The sequence below is a fragment of the Dendropsophus ebraccatus genome, chromosome 10 (assembly GCF_027789765.1).
Source record: "Dendropsophus ebraccatus isolate aDenEbr1 chromosome 10, aDenEbr1.pat, whole genome shotgun sequence".
Taxonomy (NCBI): Eukaryota; Metazoa; Chordata; class Amphibia; order Anura; family Hylidae; genus Dendropsophus; species Dendropsophus ebraccatus.
The window spans coordinates 67,886,845-67,903,540 of NC_091463.1; positions in this window are offsets into that span (position 1 = coordinate 67,886,845).

Genomic DNA, 16,696 nt, shown 5'->3' on the forward strand with positions numbered 1-16,696 from the left:
CCACCCCCGCCGCCGCTCTGATCGCCACCCCCGCCGCCACTCCGATCGCCACCCCCGCTGCCGCTCCGATCGCCCCCCCTTTTGCCGCTCTGATCGCCAACTCCGCTGCTCCGATCGCCCCCCCCCCCAATGCAAGGCAACACTGATTGGCTGAAGAGGAGCCGTTTGAAATTCCCGGCGCCCCTCTTCAGCCAATCAGTGCACTGAAGAGCCGAGCCGGGGATGTTGAAGACCTGCTACGCAGAGCAGGTAACGTATGCTCGCGGCCGGCGGGGGTGATCGGAGCGGCGGAAGCGGCGGCGGGGGGGTGGGTATCAGAGCAGCGACGGGGGGGTGGGTATCGGAGCGGCGGAGGGGGTGGCAATCAGAGCAGCGGTGGCGGGGGTGGCGATCTGGGCAGCACAGGCGCGCGGGCTGCGGGCGCGCGATCGCAAAACCATTTTTCTTTACGATATATCGTACCGTCTGAACGCTGATCGTTATGGAAAAAAAATCGTTACTCCGACATTGTTAGTCGTACGATCGCGCCAGTTATCGTTTCGTGTAAACGCAGCATTAAACTAGACATTACAGTTGGGGAAGCAGCCTCTGTCACAAGCTCTGTAGACGTGGCACTGTGAAGTAGAGTGAGCCGTGATTGACAGTTATCCTTCTCACACTGTAGTGCGGCTGCAGCGCTCCTGACATAGACTGTTATGGCACTAACTCTAATGACTAATGCTAACTAGTGCTGCATGCAGAGCCAGCAATATGTAAGTGCCAAAGTAGGGCTTGTGCAGCCCAGTAGTTTCCAATACAAACCTTTGTGGCAGCAGAAGGTTTGTATCTCCTTCTTCTGCATGTAGAAATGTAAAAAAAAAGACACTTTCTTTCATGTTTAATTACAAAGATATCGGGAATACTCATTCAATACTAGGGATTAGAAAACTGAGTAGTAATAAATAAATTTGCTTCAATTTTCAAAAAAAAAGAAAAATAAAAGCCGGGATAGCTACTTTGGGCAAATCTATGGCAGGAGAAAAAACCCTTGTCAAATACAGGTGCCCCTGTACTTGCCTGAGTGGCAAGGTATGTGGGTATGTCTGGCCCTCTTGACTTAAAGCGACTCTGTACCCACAATCTGTCCCCCCCTAACGACTTGTACCTTCAGATAGCTGCTTTTAATCCAAGACCTATCCTGGGGTCCGTTCAGCAAGGGATGCAGTTATTCTCCTAACAACAACTTTTAAACCGGAAGCACTGTGTCTAACGGCCGGGGCTTACATTTTTATATGCATTAGGCTGGCACAGCCTCTCTGTCATCCCTCCCCACCCTCCTCTTCATTAGGAATGATCCAGGAACATTTACTGCTGTTTGAGCTTTGCACAGGTGTATTAACGATCCAGCCCATGTTCATAATACACACAGGTGGGGAATAGGAAACAATCTGCCTGGAGTATTCCTAATGATGAGGAGGGTGGGGAGGAAGGACAGAGAGGTTGTGCCAGCCTAATGCATATACAAATGTAAGCCCCGGCCGTTAGACACAGCGCTGCAGGATTAAAAGTTGTTTTTATGACAATAACTGCATCCCCTGCCGAACGGACCCCAGGACAGATCTTGGATTAAAAGCAGCTATATTAAGGTACAAGTGGTTTGGGGGGTCAGATTGTGGGTACAGTCGCTTTAAGAGGATCACCACTTTCTCCTATTTGCTAGGCCAGATGCAAAGCATGCAGTGTGTGTCTTTCGGCTCAGTGTACAGGAGCAGGAACATCTTCCAATTTGACAGGAGTTCATGCTACTGCGTGTAATTTATATGATGCTCTTTAGCTTTGCTTTTGTAAACTGAGTGGCGATGCATACAATGTCTGCATTCAGCTAGAGGTGGTATTGCTGTATGCACCCATTCTAGCAAACATTAACTATGCAAATAGGAATACAGTGTTTGCTTTGGCACTCAATATATATGCTTACACTCACTAGCACATTTGCTCACTGGATGAGTATACACTTGATTTCAGACACTGTCTGAGGATGAAAAAAAAGTGAATGAATAGAAAAGTTACAGATAAATTTGTGAAAATTTGATAAATCCAAAAAACCAAATTTTTCAGTACCGATTTAATCCACATTGACATCCACATCCATCGGTGTTGAAAAACTTTTTTGGATGCTGAACTTCTGCTTCGAAGTGATTCGTGCACCCGTGGATTTTTCGGTGAGTGGATGCAGCTGGCTTGTTGCATGTTTGTGGATACAAAAAGTTTGATAAATGGGTGGGGGGTTTTTGTTTGTTTCTCCTTTCTTTTCTTTTTTCTTTTTTTTTTTGCTTTCAAAATATGAAGAGCAATGAATTTAAAAAAATTGCCGCATAAAATAAAGAATATCTCATCCTTAAAGCATGAAGCATTAATCATAAAGACATTGCAATAGAAGAAAAGATTTATAGAGGCTACTTGTTCAAAAAGTGTATACTAAATTGTATTCAGCTTAATATAATGGACAAGTTCAGCACGGCTACTGCTTGCTTTATTTTTTTTCTCAGAATTGTATAATCAGGCAATAAATGGACATCATTTGTACAAGATTATTCCATTGTGGTAGGTTTTTAACTTCAATTCTTCTATCAGGCACTGTAATTATATTACATTCATATAAAACAGTGTTCGGTATCACAGAAGAAGCAGTGTGACAAATGTTAAGACTCTATATAAAAAGTGATCTCTATATAAAAGTGTATTCAGAATTTCAAAAATCCTATGAACAGAATTAATTTTATCCAATTAGGAAAACACAGTGTGAGAACTATAGACACATGGACACACAAGGCCGCAACTATAAAAAGTGTCACTGGTGGGAAATTTCATTATTCCGGTCTATGCAAAATTGTATCCCTTTATATAAGCACTTTAGTACATTATTCTCCAGGATTAGAAAAAAAAAACACAGCTACTTTCTGGCAAAAACACCCCCACCCTTGTCCCCAGGTTGAGTGTGGTACTACAATTCAGCTCTACTTACTTCAGCTCTGTAAAACCACACCTAAACCAAGGACAAGAATGGTGCTCTTTCTGGAAGAAAGCAAGCGTGTTTTTCTAAGCTTGGACAACCCTTTAAAGGAGTTATCCAGCGCTATAAAACATGGCCACTTTCCCCCTACTGTTGTCTCCAGTTTGAGTGGAGTTTTAAAACTCAGTTCCATTGAAGTAAATGGAGTTTAATTGCAAACCACACCTGAACTGGAGACATCAGTAGGGGGAAAAGTGGCCATGTTTTTGTAGCGCTGGGTAACCCCTTTAAGGCACTATGTATGTAACGCTTCTCCTCTATTGGCTTCAGAGGCCTATAGGCATTCCGCCGTCATACAGTGACTTTATTGTACCAACGAGAGGAGGTATTGTGAGGGAGAAGAGGGTGGGCATTGTCAGTGTCATAGCTATGACCCCTGAGCTATGTGATGGTGCTATGTGATTGTCAGGAGCTAGGGCCGGCCGTCACATCCTGTGACTGGGACTCCAGCCTTCATGAAATTACTCCCCTCATTATCCCCTTTGCCTGCAATAGAGTCTCATCCCTGAGTGTCACTAAGCTAGTATTTGTATCCTGGTTACTCTGTGTTACACTTATATAGGTAAGGGACTGTCGCCCAGTTACCCGCTGCTGCCTAGAGCAGTTTGCTATAAGCAGGCAGTGACAGTGGGGGAAGTGCCAGCGCAAGAGCCTCACCTGTCTTGTGTTCGTCAGTCCCACGCTAACAGTGATAGAGAATATGGGATGCAAGGGAGAAATCTTGGAAAGAAGAGGAGAGCAGAGGGGGTTGTTTATAAATAAAACATTACAAACTATGTAAATAACAACATAGCCATAAAGTTTTTAAGTGAAACAAGTAATTCTACAAAAAAGCATTGCATGCCTGGTTACTAGTCAATCTATACACATTGGTGGTGATTAAAATATCCATAAATATACAGGTGTTTGCTAGTATAGACAGCAGAGGTGTTTATTTATGGTGACTACAGCTTTACAGCAGTCATAAGGTGAGAATGTGTGATAGACTATCACTGAGGGCATTGCAACTATTAGGTTATTTTTATGCAGGTTTCAGGATAGATAATCCTTTAAAGTAATAGCACAGTCTTGTAAAATCCTGATGAAATGCATATAAAGAGCATATCTACCTAAATAAACTAATACCTTATTTAGAAGCCCCTTGCTGCACTCTTTGGTCAGTGACCTTTACCATCAACATGCTGCTCACTCAAGTTTTGGCCAATAGTGGGGAAGCTTAGCCTCTGTAACCTTCTTGAAGGACCAGCACATGTACTTCTAATTCTTTCTCCATCTATCCTTACTTAATTTAAGGCTGTCTCCCTAGCATTCAATGCCTGAGCATTGTTGGTTCTTATTGTTCCTAGTGAAGGATTGCTTTCCTGTTATCTTGTGTATCCTCACTGGAGCCTGGACTATCATTCTGCCTTACTTTTCTGTACTGTACTGTCTTTCCTGTTCTTGATGCGGATTGTTCACTCAAACCTTTGCTGCCTGCCTCAACCACCTCCTAAGCATAGCCCAAAACTAAACTGGTCAGTAGCACGGTGGATTCAGACCCGAGGCCAGTTACACAAGTAGTGTCATTATTTATTAAAATTATAGCTGTAAATTATCTACTGGCTGAAGGAAAAAGTTTCTGTTACTATCACCACTTTGCTGATTTTCTTGGTTATGTTGATGTTTACCCCCATGTTATATTCACTTTTTCAGTGTTACTTATTTGTATGAGAATTAACATAGAATCATCTAAATCAGCTTTGCTCTACATTCTTAGTATAGATTGCCATTCGCTTTGCCTGGGAGGTTGGAATAGGTTGTCATGACTTTACTATTCTAGTAATCAAAGTATCAATCCCCCATTAACACCGTCTCGGGAAGCTAGCACAGGCATTCACCTAATTACCAGATCAACACTGTCTCACACTAATCAGGATATTACTTGTAGTCAAACTCTATCCATCTCAATCTAGAGCAGCTCACTTAGATCCACTCAATGGCCAATGATTAGCATAACACACACAACTATTGATCGGAATAGACTCATTCACTGCAAAACACACAGATTATCCAGCGCACAAAATAACACTTCTGAAGGGACATCACAGACGCCACCATTTTCCCTTTTCTCTCTTGGGCTATGTTCACACTTAGTACAAAAAAGGAGAAATGGCGTCCACTTTTGTTTTTAAAATTACATCCATTATTACATTTTAATTTGCCTAAATGGAATGCATTAAGGTCAGTGAAATGATGGACGTCCAATGCTCACAGTGTATTAAATGACTGGCACTGTTTGCATGGACATCATAAAAATGATCATGACAATTATTTTTTACGTCTTTTGCAAACAACAGATTTACTTCTTCATACAGTTTTTCTTTTTTCAAAGTCCTTTCACCTTCTTTACTATTAAATTCAATGGACTTTTCAACTAAAGACACACCCAAACGGCAATCAGTCCACCTGAGCTAAAATAATGCACGTTATTGTAATTACGAGCAGCCAAACCATGAAATGATAGACGTCATTTTGACCTCAAAATAAGGGGCGTAATTTTTTGCTTTTCAAAAAACGGACAGGAAAAAACATTGTGGCCATGATGCCTTTTATCATATGTTAACATTAAGAAAGTCAAATGCTGATGTTTTCCCTCCTATTTAAGTGCTTCCTTCCATCCTAAAGCATTGTGTAAGGAACGTTCCCTAAAGGATTTGAGATGCATTGCCAAAGCTTAACTGTAGCAACCTTATGTTGCTTCCTTTCTGGGGTCTTTCTGCTTTTATTACTTAACCCTTTAAGGACCAAGCCCAAAATGACCCAGTGGACCGTGACAATTTTCACTTTTGCGTTTTCATTTTTTCCCCCTCCCCTTCTAAGAGCTCTAGCACTTAAATTTTTCTATCAATAGGGCCATGTTAGGGTTTGTTTTTTTGGGAGTTGTACTTGGTAATGGCGCCTTTCTTTCTACCATAACATGTATGATGGAACCCCCAAATTATTATTTATGAAAATATAAATTGGTGAAATTGGAAAAAAAAAGCAATATGGTAACTTTTGGGGGGTTCCTGTGTCTACGTAAGGTACTATACGGTAAAAGTGACATGATACCATAATTCTATAGGTCAGTCCGGACACAACCACATGCAGGTTTACACAGATTCTCTAAAGTTACTTTTTTTTTTATTAAATCCTTTTTTTGCAATTAATTATTAATAAAATGGTCCTATTGTGACTCTTGTAACAGTTTTTCACCTACGGGGCTGTATGGGGTGTAATTTTTTTGTGCCATGATCTCTAGTTTTTATTAATACCATATTTGTGTAGATCGGGTGCTTTCATTGCTTTTTATATTTTTTTAATAAATATAATGTAACAAAAAATCTGCAATCCTGGCACTTTTTTCCCTCTTTTCGTTTACGCTATTTTGTGATGCTGATTGTTATATTTTAATAGATAGGAAAATTGCACACACTACGGTATATAATATGTTTATTTTCATATGTTTATATTACTGGATGGGGGATGATTTTAACTTATATTGGGGGAAGGGCTTTGGGGTATTTTAAAAAAAAAAATTCCTTTTTTTACACACTTTAAGTAGGCATAGCATTGATCAGTGTTCAACAGCATTGATCTGTTCATTGAGCCCGCCTGTCAATTAAACGGCGTTTAGGGGGTTAATGGCAGGCTGCAGCATCATCGCGTCATTAACGGTGAGGGCCAAACTGCTCATTGCACTCCGGAGCACAAGTCATAGCACCTTTGAGACCCATGATGTACAGTTACGTCAAAGGCCGTCTGGAGACAGAAATCCATGAAGTAACTGTACAGGGGTTAAAAGTAGGGGTTAAAAAACTCTTGGGTTGTGTTATATTTGGGTGACAACCCATTGGTACTGTAAAGCGAAATTATATAATTTATTGGAGGCCCTCAGAATTCATTGTGCTTCATTTACCCTCAGTCACATAAACCAATAAACCAATACATCATCAGGGTAAGCAAACAGAGGGACTGGGAGAGGTCAGAGCATTGGTGCTGGGTCTTTCAAGGTGAGTAGTAGATGGGAATTTAATGGAGCCACGAGTGTCCTTGACACCAACACAAAAATAATTTTGTCTATAATTTTTAACTTATAATTTATAATACTGATAAAGATTTATTTAGAAAAGATTTTGTTCTGACCTTCACCAAAAATTCTGATTTATGTATTTATCTTTATTTTTGGATCTTTTTATAGGCAATTTCTGTCCAAAGAATTTTTGTAACACATGGAAACAATGCTTTCTGCATGCTACTCCTTTCTGGCACTATTAATATCATAAAGCCATTCTGTGTTGCACCAGTTTGAGTGCATGGACCAATAGTACATCTATCAGCATACAACGCTATGGAAACAATGTACACAAAGACAGAAGTCCCTGGTCATGTTCTCACTGAGTAGCCAGGCCCAGCTAATGTAATCAAGCAGTAATGCATAAAGGTTACCTCGGTGCAGAGAGGCTGAAGCTTGTAATGCTGAAGTGGAGTAATGCGTGGGAAGGGTCATTTCCATGGGTTGCAAAGGACACCCATGGGGGATTCTTCGTTTTATGAAGAGACTTGGTGAGTGGTGACCCTTTGATGTGCAGCCGTGTATATTTTCTTCATAACATAAATGTGTTACACTGTCTAATTAGGCACTTCTATGGCTGTTAAAGGGTTATCCATCTTAAAACTGTAGGAACCTTCTAAAAGAAAGCTGGTTCTTAATACTAGCCCAGCATCTCTTCAGGAGGTAGTCACTGTGCAGAGCAAGTTAATTTCAGGAGTGAGAGGAGTAAAGAAACATATATAGCCTATAAGGATAAGTTGTACAAGGACCTCACAGCTCTGTCATAGGCCAGTAGCCTCTGTACTGACCTAGCACACAACTGGCTATCACATAACATACTTCTTAAGGATGAATATCCAACCACAGGAAATTGCACTACCAAAAGGACTAATTCAAGAAAGACAAAAACTTTGATCCAGTCAATTCTATTCCTGCATCAGAGAAAACCTGCCATAAAGGCTATAGAAAAAGCAACAATCAGAACCAGATTGAAATTTTTAGTAAACCCTCTCCAACAAAAGGAAATCCTTCCGTATCACTGGCAAAAACTATACCTCCATCTTGAACATGGAAGTGTTTATCTGTTTGCCGAATAAAGATAACTGTGAGTTACCATTTTGAAATTATTTGCATACTACCTTCAAAGTACCCAGCCTACATTGGCCTGGAGACTTAAAGGGTTCTATAGTTCTCTCCAGCCTAGCTGGCATTTGTCATATTTGCCAAAAGGATAGCCCAGCCATTGTACAAATACTATACAGAGCCACATATGTACACTGGGTCTTAAAGGCATGAAGTCTTAAAGAAATCCTAAATAATTTTCCAAATTACTCTCAATTAAATTGACAGTTCATTACATGATGCGTCAACGTTTGATCTGCATTGTAAACATGTTTATTGATATTAAATAGGTTCATTGACCTCTTTTAAAGGAAAACCATATATTGTATGTTAAATAATGCCGACATAGTTGGGCTCATACATGGGCAAAGAGAATCTTTTTAAGATTTGCAAATTACTATAGAAAGCCCTGTGATGTCTTCTATCAACAAAGTCTAGACACCAGTAGATGTTTTTTCCTGCTTTTTGAACATATGACATCGTAATGAAAGATTTTTTTTTCCCTGTTAATATAAAGCATGGATCCATGCTATCTTATAGTCAATGCAAATTATTTGCACAAGCAGGGGGCCTTCAATCTCCTTGAACTTTGATTCAAAATACAAAGCATATATGCTTAATTAAGATGGGATGAAAAGTCGACGTATTGATACTTCACAGCCTGTACAACCCATTCTTTCATACCTTACCAGGAATACTGATGTCTTAGGTAGCATCTGTGATTGACCCTTTTCTGTGCTGCATCTTATAAGAAGTAGCTTTTTTATTCGCCACAAAAGAGTCAACAGGGAGCCTTTTACTTGAGCAATTTAAGGAGTTTAATAAGAACTTCATTACATCAATTACTTGTTGAACACATCACAATTTATTTGCAATTAGTATCAAAACGTCTTATTTTTTAGCTAATATAATAGAGCAGATGTAGACACAGAAGGCACACCGTGAATTCGTGAAACGCAACTATTCAAACTTATTAAAACTCGGAAATGAATATAGGGGACAGTAGCGATAAATAGCACCAGGATGGGCTGCTAAATGTGGGATCTAAAATTATTGTACCCAACATTATAAGAAAACACCCTTGGAATTTTCTTGCCGTATAAAATGTTCAATTAAAATATATACTTATTACTTTTGAGAAACTTGTACTTTTAGGCTATGTTCACACTGCGTATATGTCCGGCCGTATATTTTCGCGGCCGGACATATACGCAGTAAACTCCGGCCGGAGATTTACGCTACTTGCGGCCGGCTACGTACGGACCGCGAACTTACACCCGAAGTCTACTTACGCTTCCCGAGCGCCCTACGTAGCGATCTGACAGTGGTCTTTTACTTGGAAATCTTCGCCTAGCCCCAGACACCCCACAGAACCTTTTGGATCGGCACAAAAAGCTGCAAAAATAAAGAAATCACCACTACGTACGGGACCGCATGTAACGCTATGGGCGTAAGTTACGGCATTTTCGTCCGCAAACAATGGTCTGGTTAATTTTTTACGCCGCCGCGTATGATCCGGGCGTAAGTTCGTACGTAGTGTGAACTGTGCAGCCGTACTTCGTATACTTTCCATTATACGCAAACTACGTAAGTCTCCGGCCGCTTATTAACGGAACGCGCTACGGCTGGAAACTTACGTAGTGTGAACATAGCCTTAAAGTATATTGAAGAGTAGAATGGTTAACCCCATCAGAAGACTATAATGAAAGTCAATGGTAAACCTATCTACCTCTCAGGGGTAAAACTGAACTGTATCTAGAACAAATAGAACCAATCCTCAAGGGTATAGTGTATATACGTTATGTAACATAAACTGTCTGTCCCAATAAAAGATAAAAGAGAATATTTAAATACTGTATAGAAAACAAATTACCCTGTCCAAAGGGCCCATCTTTATTTTGGGCCTACAGTATCACATAGGTAGGTCTGTGACACTGTCTGTATTCAAGGATAATTTTTTTTTAAACAACAAACGGAATCACACAGCAGAGCTGAAGTAAGGGTCATGTGACTGGCAACTGAAAACTGGCAGCATGGTTATATGCAAATTAATTATGCCAGTTTGTCTTATCAGCAAGAATATAGCATGTAAGCTAAAGAATATTGCTAATAAAAGTATTTACACACTGTCCTAACATATATCTATTGACTCTGAGTGAATGCGCTATCCCCCCTCAAAAATACTTTTATAAACTCTCCCGCTATATGCTAACAAAGTCCAACTAGACATCAGGGCAGACCATTGTCCAACTAGTCGTAGCTCCTGGGGCAGTACAGCCCTCGGAGCCGTGACTAGTTGGAGAAGGAGGACTGCCCGATGCCTAGTTGGAATTCATTAGCATACAGCACGATAGTTTATAAAAGTGGAGAATAGCGGGTACACTCGGAGGCATTGGATGTATGTTAGGATAGTGTGTAGTTAGCTTTATTGACAATGCTTATGTTACATGCCATATTTTTGTAATATTTATGGTGTAAGGAATTAGGGGGACATTTATGAAGTCCGTCGTTTTTTATGCTGGACTTATAAATGTCCCCGCATCTCCAGCGCTACGGAGATTTATGTAGAGGCGGACCGCCTCTACATAATTCTCGTGTGCGTCGGTGCACACAGCCGAAAACCTAAGCCACCTGAAAGGTGGAGTAGGTTTTCGGCGTATCATTGCGCCGAAAAAATGATAAATCGCGCGGACTCTGAGTCCGCGCCCCCCATAACGCCCCCTCCACACCCCCTCTGGTGAAAACAATCAAATTATGGGGAAAAAAATAATTGTTAAAGGGATTGACCAGGAAGCAAAAGACGGCTTTTTTTCGCTCTTCCTCTTTTTGTTGCGACGACACTGTGCAGCTATTGGACATGATCTGGACTAAGACCCACCCCCCATGTTTCAGAAGGAGAGCTGAAAGAGTTTCAGTGCAAGAGAACACAAGGTTTTAGCCATCTTCTGCTTCCCAAACAACCCCTTTGAATTGAATGCAATTTTTCTTATAAGTGCTGTATATAAAAATCTTTCCAGGTATGAGGTAGGGTGATAGGTATTGAAAAAAGAAAATTGGATCTAAAATCTTAGAAAGATGCCCCTAATAATTTTTTCATTATTATGGCCATTCCACCATAATTTTATTGTCACTGATATATTACATCCATTAAAGGGGTTTTCCACCTAAGAGTGAAAAAATTAAATACTAGCTGGTCTTATTCACCAAGTTCCCCTGAATATTTTGAGCCATCTCCTGTCTTTTTAGCTGCTGCCATTCCTGAACTACAAGGTTTTCTAAAAGCCGATCTATGTCCAAGATAGGAAACTACATTTCCCATCATGCATTTTCCTAAATGATTAATCTGCGCACTCACCCCCTTAGCTTTCTTTCCTGCCCACTGCTGTCACTACTACTGCAGAGTAAACACAAGACTGTTTTTTACACTGCTTTTGCATCACATCACCTCAATATGTATTGCATACCAGCTGATGTTGTAGCAGAGAGGACACACGCATGGTGTAGCTATATGCTGCATAATGGGCTTCTGTATACCAGGGGGTGGGGGTGTAGTGGAGGTTTGGATCTCTGCTAAATGACTGTGAATGAAAACATGAAAGACTGCATTCACTGACAGCAAGCAGAAATTTACAGAAACTTAGGCTCAAGGACACATGTAAGTCTAAGAAAGTAGCACAGGTGCATGGAGATGATGCAGATAATGTTTCCTGGGGGTCGGATTACCAAGTTAATATACAGGTAACCCATGTCCTGTGACAACAAAAGGGAAGGGGGAGCTGAGCGTGGTTAGAGTGGACCCAGAGTAGAGGATTTTAGATATGTATAGCGGATAAAAATGAGAAAAAAACAGGGAAAGGGTTATATTAGACATAGGGTGGTATTAGGAAGGGGGATCGTTTAGAGCAGTGCTTTTCAATTCCAGTCCTCAGGCCTCACCAACAGGTCATGTTTTCAGTATATACCATACAAAGGAGACCTGTGAGAATACCTGATGCACTGAGTATAATTATATCACCTGTGAAATACTAAGGAAATCCACAAAACATGACCTGTTGGTGAGGCCTGAGGACTGGAATTGAGGAGCACTGGTTTAGAGTATTGTGTTTGTTACCGGGATAACCCCTTTAATTCAAAAATAATTTTACAGTACAGTAAAGTATTTCAAATTTAAAGTGTGAAATTAATCTATATCTTACACTTATTTTTAAGCTGTTAAGTAGAGACAATGGTAGCACTCTAAACATAATAATAAAAAGAGAGAATCATTAGATTAATAAATAATCTCTTTAGTATCTATGAGAATACACACACTACTGTCTCTGACATGTTAAAGGGGTAGTGCGGCGGTAAAAAATTATTCACAGAATAACACACATTACAAAGTTATACAACTTTGTAATGTATGTTATGTCTGTGAATGGCCCCCTTCCCCGTGTCCTACCACCCCCACCCATGTACCCGGAAGTGTAGTGCATTATACATACCTGATCCGTGCCGACACGAGTCCGCCATCTTGTGCCAAACGTCATCTTCGGCCGGCCGGCCCGAACACCTTCGATCTTCCCGAGTGCCGGCCGCGTCATCAGCTGCTCAGCCGCGATTGGCTGAGCATAACTGTGCTCGGCCAATCGCGGCTCAACGGCTGATGACGCGGCCGAAGATGACGTTTGGCACAAGATGTCGGACGCGTGTCGGCACGGATCAGGTATGTATAAAGCACTACACTTCCGGGTACACGGGTGGGGGTGGTGGGAAGGGGGCCATTCACAGACATAACATACATTACAAAGTTGTATAACTTTGTAATGTGTGTTATTCTGTGAATAATTTTTTACCGCCGCACTACCCCTTTAAATACTATTAACAGGCCCATGTCATTTATATAACCTGTTTCAAAAACCCCTAAAATATACAAAAGAAGGAACAATAGAAAGAAGAAAAAAAATATACAACATGTACACACACTAAGTCTTTCTATATGTCATTCTTTAACCCAATGCTGTAATATATTTTTCAATACCCTTCATGTATGTTATCATGGAAGAGCATCCTGCTTATCACACTTATGGGTCAGCTTACGCGGAGTGATTTTGTTTACAATATGATTAATTCTATCTGCAACTAACGATAATTACTGCCCGGAAATGATTAAAAACAATTAATTTTAATGGACAATAATCACTGCAATCGCAACAGAAATTAATCGACGTAAACAATTTGTGCTGTCAGATGTGCAAAACGTCAATGATCTCCACCATAGAGGACCCTAATTTAGAGCAAGATGTGACTTTTTTTTTTCCTTTTTGAGCTAATATCAGTACTTAAAAAAAAAAAGGATGGCACTTAGTAGAAGGGGAATGGCCATCATGATATTATACATTTACTATAACTTTGAAATCTATTGTTTTTACTGGCATCCTGTATGGTTACAGGACACCGGGCGACCAGAAGGATGGAATGTGGACAGCAGCACTGGAGCCAGGGAAGTAAGCCGATGTAACTGTTTTCACTCACTCCCTGGCATTGCAGAAAAAGGGGTCCAGGACAGAGTACCCCTTTAAATAGAAGCAATTTACAAATTTGTATAACTTTATGAAACAAATTTGATTTAAAAACATTTTTTTCTCCAGAGTATCCCTTTAATGACATATGTTGCAGGAATCCATCAGCATTCCACTTAAAACAAGGTGTTGATAAATAATAACAATAATTCCTTTTTTGATACATCATTAACATATTCTGCAGTGCTGTACAACACTCAAAATGGTCCCTATTAGGGCTCACAGTCTAAATTCTATTTTTATCTATCTGTTGTCATATACTGTGGGTGCCATTTATTTTAATTATCTAAACACAGGGGCATACCCTAATTTACCAGGACTTTACTTAAATGAGCTGCAGGCCACACTACTGAGTCATGTCAAGGCTGATCAGCCTTTCAACAAGCTTTAAGGCTGTGGGAATGCATATGGGCCCGTTCACACTATGGAATTGCTGCTATCTGTTTCAATGGGAGGCCTTGCATGCCTCCAAACTCTGCACCTCTACACTCAAAGAATTGACATGTCGTTTGAAGTCCGCTCGGATCCCGCCTCCTTCACTGAGTGGCTAAGCAGCCCTGAGACGTAGCGTCTCAGGCGGCGTCAGACACCAGGAAGCGGCCAGGAACCGGAGACCGGAGCGCCGCGATGAGTGACCCGCCGCTGGAACTGGGGAGGTGAGTGGATGTCTTTTATTTCAGCCACCTCCTCCCCGGTCCCCCCCAAAAAGTGCCCCCATGCTGGAGCACCCCTTTAAGGTGGGACTGAAGCTGCTGATTGGCTATGCGGACTCTACTCAGCCAATTAGGGACTGCAGCAGTGTGCTGCCTCGGCCACTAGTTGGCTGATAGCTAATGGTTAAACAGATGGAAGACAATAACAGTAAGAATAATTTCCCCACTCCTCTACCAACCAACCGAGCACAGTCTGGCGCCCAGGGAATTATTGTAACCCCATAGGGCAAGACTTTCACTTTCAGATTAACCAGGTACTCTCCACTCCTGCCAAGCAGGAAGCATATGGTTAAATTGATTTCAATGGGGCTCATTATTTGAGTATAGAAAAATACTCGACTCAAGCAACAAGCATTTAAGAATTTTTGTGCTCATGTATCTCTAGTAATGTGGAATTTAGATTGAGACAATGCATAACGACTACTGTACAGCACTCTAGAATATGTCAGAGCTATATAAATTACCAAATCCCTCAGCTGTAGCTAGAATGTTACATTAGAAAGAATATTTTGCTTAACTATGCATATTGGTATTTTTTTTACTGTTGGCATCATTTAAATTCTCATAAATGTTTGATTGTAAAAAGTAACTCAAGACACATTTTTTACTACTTTCCTATATCCCAGTGTTTGATCCCGGATAATGTTGCTTACTCAAGGACATTCTCGTTTCAGTAAATATTCTTCAGTAAGAATAATATTTTTGCACTTTTAAAATATCATATTAAATAGATTAACTACATATCTCACTGAGGATTCTCCATCCATTAATGATTACAGAGCATCTGTCAGAGTTTTGTGAGTAAAAATCAATATTAGGCTATGTTCACACTGCGTATGAATCCGTCCGTAGTGCGAACCGCGAATATACGCACGTAGTTTTGAGGTTGATGCGTTTGCTTGAAAGTATACGATATACGCCTGCACAGTGCACACTACGTATGAGCTTACGGCCGGATCGTATACGGAGCCGTGAAAAATAAACAAGACCATTGTTTGAGGACAGAAATGTTGAAACTCACGGCCGTGGATTTCCATGCGGTCCCGTACAAAGTACTTATTTCAGCCAAATTGAACTTGATTTTTCGATCCAAAAGGTTCTGTGTGGTTTACGGGGCTGGGCGAAGATTTCCAAGTAAATTACCTGCCTCAGATCGCTTCGAAACAAGCTAGGGAAGCATAACTGTACTACGGGCGTATGTTCGCAGTTCGTACGCATCCGGCCACATGTCGATTTTTCGCACGCCCATAGTTTCAGCCGCACATGTACGGCAGCGTAAGACCTGCGTACGGATTCGTACGCAGTGTGAACATAGCCTTATAGTATAATGGTCCTGAGTTGCCGTTTCTCTTTCATATTTGGGAGTCAAATTATGATTTCTAATTTTCAAAATGTTTGAGGTTAAATGGTGAGCGAATCTCAAGCATGCCCAGGTTCTTCCAAACCCGAGTGTGCAGCATTTTAATACCACTGGCTGCGGAAGTTTGATGTAGCTCTAGGGGGGTCTTGGAAAACATGGATGAAGCCTATGGCTGTATCTATTTTTTCCAGGCAGCTAGTGCTGCCATCCAATTTCCTATAGCCTTTAATGGAGGACATTTTATAATGAAAATGCAGCCATATTTGTACCTCAAAATTACAGCCATATTTTGGTATTATTTCACTGTTTGGGAACATAGTCTTAAACTAAAATATAGCCTGTTTAGTGGCTGCTGGAGAGGATGATGGCATGGGGACACTGAGGGATACAGGGCACTGGAGGGACACTGAGCATCCCTCTGCCGTCATCCTCTTCAGCAGCCAGAGCTTGCACAGCTCTGGGAGTCAGGTCGTGACATCACCATTTTATCCAGGAAGTGAAGCCTTGATGCAGTAGTAAAAAAGCACTTTATAAGCATTTCCTGTAATAAGTGTATATTGGTGATTTGTATAACTTTTGGGGGGCAATACAATACTTTAATAAAAATTTCCCCTGGACTTCTCCTTTAAGTTGTTTGACCCTTAGGCTAGGTCTGTATCACATGGGACATAAACATTTCTCTGATATCATACCTATAATTCCTGGCACAACAATGAAAGGTCCCCTAACCACAATAATATCTGCTATCTCCTATGCTACCACATCTGTAAGTACTGCCTGATAATATTGTGGCTGGGGTTTGAAGATTGTGTCATA